The following is a 7629-nucleotide window of genomic DNA, read 5'->3' on the forward strand; positions in this document are numbered from 1 at the left end:
TTCCAGTCCTAGCTAACATGAAGGACTGGATGAGACTGATGGAGAGATCCACACTCAGAGGATACAGCAAAGCTATGCCAGATTTCCAATACACAGCTACTCTGAGACAATAAATATGTGTAGTTTTAAGCCAGAAAGCATAGTGGTATGCTTTGTAGGAAAGTATCATGAATAAAATACAACACAAAAATTCAGACAAAATCACGGTAACAATACATGATACAATCCCTGACTAATTTCGCGGTATAGCATCTCATTGAAGCGTTTTAGGCTCTTCAGGTGAAAATTTTTGATTAGTTCATTGATAACTGATTGAAATCCTCCATCTTTTCTGGGTCAAATATATTGAGCTGACATTGTGGATTGAGTCAATTCATTCAACCAGTATTCACTGAATCCCTACGATACACCAGGCACTCTCCGAGGTGCTAAAGATACAAAATGAAAAGAAGTTGCCTCTTCAGATTGTTTACGTACAATCCAATTAGCATATTTTTGGTAATATTGATAAATGTTTGGTAATTGTAAGCCGGCCTATGGCCCTAATCTACAGATGGAATAACGAGAACCAGTAAACCTATTTTTCTTCTTATTCAGTTGATGAAAATCCTAATGCATAGAAAAAGGTGACAGAAGGAGGGTTGCAATATGACACGCTTGTGTAATGGAAAAATGACAAGTATCTCATAGAAAGAACTGGATCGTTATTCTTGTTCAGATTTGCTAACCAGAGGATCACGGAAAATTTTCTGGAACTTTATTTTGTTTTACGTGTCAGCTGCTGTGCAAGGCAGCTAACTCTGTTTGCGTACCTCATCTCACACTACCATTTCCACCCTTGGAAAGAAATACCTAGAACTGTCCTTATAACTCATTCCTTCCCTTAGGAATTATTGTACATATTTAGAGAGAATTTGTTCTTGTGACTTCTGTCCTAAAGATATCAGTGTATCCGGTCCAAGATGTTTTCTCATTATCGGTATTTGAACTGTCATAAATTGACTCTGACATGTGCGATCAAGAATACCAGTTAAGGCTTTAAGGCCAAGAACATACTTTTCCACCTGCTAGCTCACACATATAATTCTTAAAGGATGGATTCCTCAGTTCGAAATTAAGTTTAAAACGCAGAGTTAATTGCTGAGCTTTTCAAAGAGCCAATTTTGGGGTTTACTTTCTCCGTTGTTTTTTAATTCTGTTTTATTTCCTTCCTCTTCAATCTGTATTATTTCTTTACTTCTACTTCAAGCTTCATTGGCTCTTCTTTGTTTAGTTCCATCAGATGAAAAAAATTAGGTTATTGGTTAGAAATCTTAATTAATTTATTTTTTTCATATAGGCATGTGTAGATGTAAATTTCCCTATAAGCACTGCTTTATCAGAATACGATTTGGGCACGTTGCATTCATTTTTTTTTTTCATCTCAAGTATTTTCTAATTGCCCTTGTGAATTGTCTTTTTACCCATTAATTATTTAGGAGTGCGTGTGTTGTTTAATTTCAACGTATTTTGTGAATTCACAAATTGGTGAATTATCAATTTCTAATCTTTTTCCATTTTGGTAGAAGAACATACGTTTTACAATTTCAATCTTTCAAAATCTGTTGAGCTTTATATTATGGTTTAACACATGGTCTGTCCTGAAGTATGTTTCATTTGCCTTTGGGAAGAATGCATATTCCAATGCTGCTGGGGGGAGTGTTCTATAGATGTTTGTTGGGTCTAAAGAGATTACAATGTTTTTCATGGCTTCTATTCTCTTGTTAATCTTCTGTCAGATGCTCTATCCATTATTGAAAGTGAGGTATTGAAGTGCCCAAATATTGTTGAATTGCCCGTTTCCCCTCAATTGAGATAGCTAGGTATATTGACTTAGATAGTTCTGAAATCTATTACACCATCTCTGACCTATGTTCTTTAGAAGTTTAAATATTTTACTCAAATTTTGAAACTTTAAACTATTTGTATATAATCCACAAAATCTTCTAGGGTTGCCCAGGTGGCTCAGTCACTTAAGCGTCAGACCTCGGCTCAAGTCGTGGTCTCGAGATTCGTGAGTTCAAGTCCCACAGTGGACTATCTGCTGTCGGCACAGTCCGATCCTCGGTCCCCCCACTCTCTGCCCCTCCCCTGCTCTCTCCTTCTCTCTCAACAATAAACAAACATTAGGAAAAAAAAGACAGAAAAGCGTACAGTCTTATAAATAAGAAAATATAATTATCGAGACCATGGAGCAAATTATAATATTCTATATTCAATTGACATTGAGTATCAAAATGTCTATAATAAGCAAACAAGAGAGGTATCTATTAAAATAAATGTACATCTATGGGCCCAATAACTCCCACCCTATTTGATGTCTTACAGCCCTATAGCTCACATTCTTGGGAGGTATATACAAAATCGACCCCCCCCCCCATTATTTGATAAGGCGTTTTATCATCTTGCTGTAGTTGAGTGGATATGAATATGAGTCAAAGATGTATCTTGCACTGTAGTTTTAGAGTTTGAAGGAGTGTGGTCTGGTGTGAAGAAGTGGTATTACGATCTCCTTATGCCAGGACAAACAGAAATATGAGACTCGGTGAAATGAGGGATGTGGATGGTTTTTTCTATCCTCTATAGGACATGAACACACAGAAATAGGGTGTTGTTGATAAATTCTGCACTATGTCCTGTATGGTTTATTGTTAGATATAAACCTCATATATGCACATGGATGCAAATTATTTGAATCATATGAATGCTTGGAGAAAATAATAAGTACTTACAAATATTTGGGTGCCTCTTTCCACCCCACCCTCCCCCCAAAATTCTTGGGTATATGAAGCAGTTTTTCCCTGCAGGTGAGAACTGATATCTATTTTCTTTTTGTATTCGTTTGGTAGCAGAGATTATCCAAGTCTCCATCATCCAACCAATGATAAGATTATTCATCTTCACAGCAAAAAAGGGATAGGTTATTAATATAAAAACAAAGATAAATGGTATTTATAATTGTTGTGTAGAGCTCCAGCATCTGACACTCCCATGGACCATTGTTAAGTTTTTATTTGCATTGTTATAGATATAATAGATGTCCAGAATGTATAGATGGGTAAGGCTGCCATATTCCACAACTTGCAGGGGTGGGAAGCACCATAAAAATCCTAGCAAATGTACATGGCATAATGGAATTGCGCAGTGTCCAACATATGTATTGTATGCTATGCTCTGGTGTACTTCCAGCTTATTATCAGACTCACGTCCACGATGCCTTGAAACTGTTCCAAATTTTGCTTTTAATTTTAGTTGCCTTGGCTTGCAACATTGATTACAGATTGGAGAATACTTTTCCTTTTGATTTTTGGCTATGCTCGAGAGAGTCATGTTTTTTTTATTATGAAAAAGACTTTGGGCTTGTTATAATCTACATCCCTTGTACTTGTTTTGGAAGTCAATTAATTTTACCCCATCCATGAGCAGCACTTAAATTAGGAATCCATCAAAAAGAAACTGAAGTGGTTTCATATCATCTCCCATCCCATCCCACGTATGACCCTCGATAGGCATTTGTGCATGTCCACTGAAGACATGTGACAGATGGGGAGGCAAAAATTGATTAATGACGGTACTAACAGAAATGGGAGGCCATTACCCCTTGGGTTCCCCTGACGTCCCTTAAGAACTCAGAATGAGTCATACTCCTTGTGTTGCATTTATAATCCCCTAGATAAAATGTTGTAGTTCTAAGCTCCTCTTGCTATGGTGAAGTGATACAATAAGTATGTGCATGTGCACATATATATGATAATGTTCTAACTACATAACATTCTATTATATACATTATAATATGTATTTGTACAATTTTTTTCACTCGCAACAAAAGTCAGTTACCTAAATCCTACCGCATGCCTTGGGATTTAGCTCATAAAACCTAATTATTTCTTTCTGAATGATCTTTCTTTCCATGCATATAGAGCACATTTGACCATAGTATCTTGTCTGTATAACCAGATGGCTCATAAATAAATCATTATAGGATCTAAGATCCCAGGTTCTTAAATATTATGTTATTTCATTTACCCTACATTTTAACTGGCTGGGTACTACTATGATAAGATACACTCATGTAATATTAATGAAAGTTTAAAATGAAAAATCTTCTTTAAAAATAACACAATTTACTGTGTAAATTATTACATGTGTTACTCTTCGATAGATGTCATGCGCCTTGTAATTCGAAAGCAAAGACATTGAGATAATTATATGCTTTGTGAAAATATGTGGATAATTTATTTATCTGAATCTATTTATCGTCTTTCTCTACACCTATTTTTCTTCCTATCTCAACTTCTGCATAATAGGAAACTTCTATAAAAAGTGAAATACAGAAAGACTTCAAATAAATTATATGTCACTTTTCCATTATAATGCATATTTTTCCTAAACATCAAGATAGAGTTGACTTTCATAGACCTCTTTAGAAAACAGCTTCTCTACTCAGGAGATGTTGTGTACAGTGAGTAGAATAATAGGTTCAATAAAGATCTGATGTTCTGCCAAGTGTATTTATAACTCCTTAAATTCACATTTTCTCTGACTTTAAAGGGACTTTTTCCACATTGTGGAGTAGGAATACAAAAGCTTGGGTTCAAATTATGTCTCGACTATTATTTTGGGACTGAGACCTTCAGCACATTAATCATTCTCTTTAACTTGGGCTTTTTCGTATATAAAATAACAATAAGAAAACCTACATACCTGCATTGTTCTCAGTATTAAACAAAAATAGGGGCGCCTGGGTGGCTCAGTTGGTTGGGTGCCTGACTCCACTCGGGTCGTGATCTCACAGATCGTGAGTTCGAGCCCGGTGTCCGGCTGTGTGCTGACAGCCCAGAGCTTGGAACCTGCTTTGGATTTTGTGTCTCCCTCTCTCTCTGCCTCTTCTCCACTACGCTCTGTCTCTTTCCCTCAAAAATAAATAAGCATTGAAGTTTTTTTTTTTTTAATGACCAAAACCATATATAAAGCTGGCATAATACCTGTTGCACAGGAATACATATTAATTCCTCTTCCACTGGCTCTATAAAGTAGGAGTACGGGATCTCATTTACAGAGTTATTGTGTATAATAAATAAGATTATGCATATAAGACAATTTAAACGGTGCTTTGTGCTAAATGAATGATTTCCCTGGTTCCGCCTTCGCTTATAGATAGATGGATAGATGATAGATAGATAATCAGCTGGGATGATGTTTCTTCCTCAAAATCTTCCCTAAACTAACACACCTTTCTAAAGTAGAAGTTAAGTACTTTTGTACTCATGTTGAAGCACACGTGAGTTTCCGCTAGAGTATTAAGTGTATGACATTATATTTATCCATTTATCCATTCACACGTGTTTATTTTTATTATAAGATGTTATACAATATTTATTTTTTATCTGTATTTACATTTTCCCAGAGCCACTGTTAGTTCCTAGGATTTTTGTTTTGTTTTGTTTGTTTTGTTTGCTTTTTTCTTGTAGCAAGAATTACTATCAAACTCTACTCTTTGTGCCAGAGATCTTTGTGGAGATAGTGAAAGTCTTGCCACTCATGTAGAATACTACTGACACTTGTGAGTTCATTGGCCAACCAGCAACCTCAACTCCAAGTTCTAACAATATGTAGCCTAGGATGTTGTGTGTGTGTGTGTGTGTGTGTGTGTGTGTGTGTATGTTTAATAAATGTTTATTTATACTTTTGAGAGAGAGAGTGGGGGAGGGGAATAGAGAGAGGGACAGAAAGAATCCCAAGCCGGCTCTATGCTGTCAGCACAGAGTCGAACGTGGAGCTCGATTTCATGAACCGCGGAGTCATGACCTGAGACGAAAGCAGGAGGCAGACATTTAACCAGCTGAGTCACCGAGGCGCTCCTGCAGCCTGGGATGGTTTTAAGTCCATTTCTTTTTCTTGTTTCAAAGATGGGTGTTATAATAGATTTTTTGGTCCTAAGAAAATGCTACGAAATGAAGTTTGTGATGTGCAGTAATCATCTTTGTCTATAAGATATATCAAATTGCACAAGATACATTCCCTGTGTCAGGATTCTGGGAGGCCTAGATATAATCAAATCATTCATCGTACCGTTTATTGAGTTTATCCTGGATTCTGAGCTAAAATAGCAATTCTAGTACAAAGAACACACATTCATCAAATAAACATGTATTAGAAAGACAAGTTGCCCAGAGAAAACGTATGTGATACTAGGATAGCATGGTGGGGCGGGGGGGGGGGGGGGGGGGGAGGAGGTTGGTCCACTTGAAACAGTATAAGACAGCTTTTAAAGGAAGTGAGGATTGAACTACGTTTGAAACAGTATACTTTATGAGATGAAATAGAAGAAGAGATTTTTTTTGGCATATGTAATCATTTGTGCAAAATTCTTCAGTGGGGAAATAGATAACTAATACAGGGTGACACTAATATCTACTACTGAAGTAGAATGTGCTACTGTTTTTGGGTTTTTGCGTTTTTTTTGTTTTGTTTTGTTTTGTTTGCTTTTTATGACCATCTTTCCCCGTGTAGCAGAGAGTCCCAGAGGCTTTAACTTAGCTTTTTCTAATGAGAAGCTCCTGCTTTATAGGCACCAAACCAGCACGGGAATGCGGCCCATTCCCTAGGAAGTCCATTCCAGGGTTTCACCGGCAGTAAGAGATATCATCATTGGTACGTGCATGGTCTCAGTAGACCATGTTGACTGGGTTAGTATCAGGATTTTATTACTTGTCCTACAGAGGCCCCTACTCTCATAGGGGATTCATGGTGGGGCTTTGAATCCCAGAGAATCGATATCAACTTTACCCCTTACCTTAATGTTTCTTAAAATATCTGGCTATTAGTTTTTCCTCTGTACTATTACTCAAGTAAGTCACTATAGGTATCTTTGGGAAAAGACCGGGACATTATATATGCAGGTGCACTGATATTTTAGTGTTGTCTGCCTTGGGAAAATGACACTCCCTCAAAAAATGGGTTTTAGGTTTAATTTTTTTTTTTCAACGTTTTTTATTTATTTTTGGGACAGAGAGAGACAGAGCATGAACGGGGGAGGGGCAGAGAGAGAGGGAGACACAGAATCAGAAACAGGCTCCAGGCTCCGAGCCATCAGCCCAGAGCCTGACGCGGGGCTCGAACTCACGGACCGCGAGATCGTGACCTGGCTGAAGTCGGACGCTTAACCGACTGCGCCACCCAGGCGCCCCAAGGGTTTTAGGTTTAAAAATTGGTGCAGGTCCAGAAATGGGTCAAAGGGTCATAATTTTTACTAGTTCCACAGACATCAGACTTCTGACCTTCTTTTCACTTCCCTTGTTATTGGGGTGCTCATTTCTATACAGTATCTCCTACCATCAGACCTTCCTGTAGACAACAATCACCAAGCGAGTTTTTGTCATAGTATCGGTGCTCCTACCGCTAGTGCATCCTTATTGTTTTGGTCAATGAACGTCTGGTGGCCCATTCTGGGGACTATACTCACCAAGCGGGCTTCCTGATCTTCTACAGAATAAAAACTCCATCATATCCAATTCTCTAAACCTTTCACCCTTTCTTCTGTTGCCTACTATGGTAGTTTGGACACCTACACCTCACTTACTATAAGCC

General features: G+C 37.6%; 1 non-coding gene across 1 annotated transcript; it reads right to left on the bottom strand.

Moving 5' to 3' along the window:
- Positions 1-5502: 5502 nt before the first annotated feature.
- LOC131489902 (small nucleolar RNA SNORA62/SNORA6 family) lies at positions 5503-5656 on the bottom strand. Its single transcript, XR_009250811.1, has one exon. It is a non-coding gene; the product is annotated as a small nucleolar RNA SNORA62/SNORA6 family (small nucleolar RNA).
- Positions 5657-7629: the final 1973 nt, after the last annotated feature.

Source organism: Neofelis nebulosa, chromosome 1 (assembly GCF_028018385.1).
Source record: "Neofelis nebulosa isolate mNeoNeb1 chromosome 1, mNeoNeb1.pri, whole genome shotgun sequence".
NCBI classification, from domain to species: domain Eukaryota; kingdom Metazoa; phylum Chordata; class Mammalia; order Carnivora; family Felidae; genus Neofelis; species Neofelis nebulosa.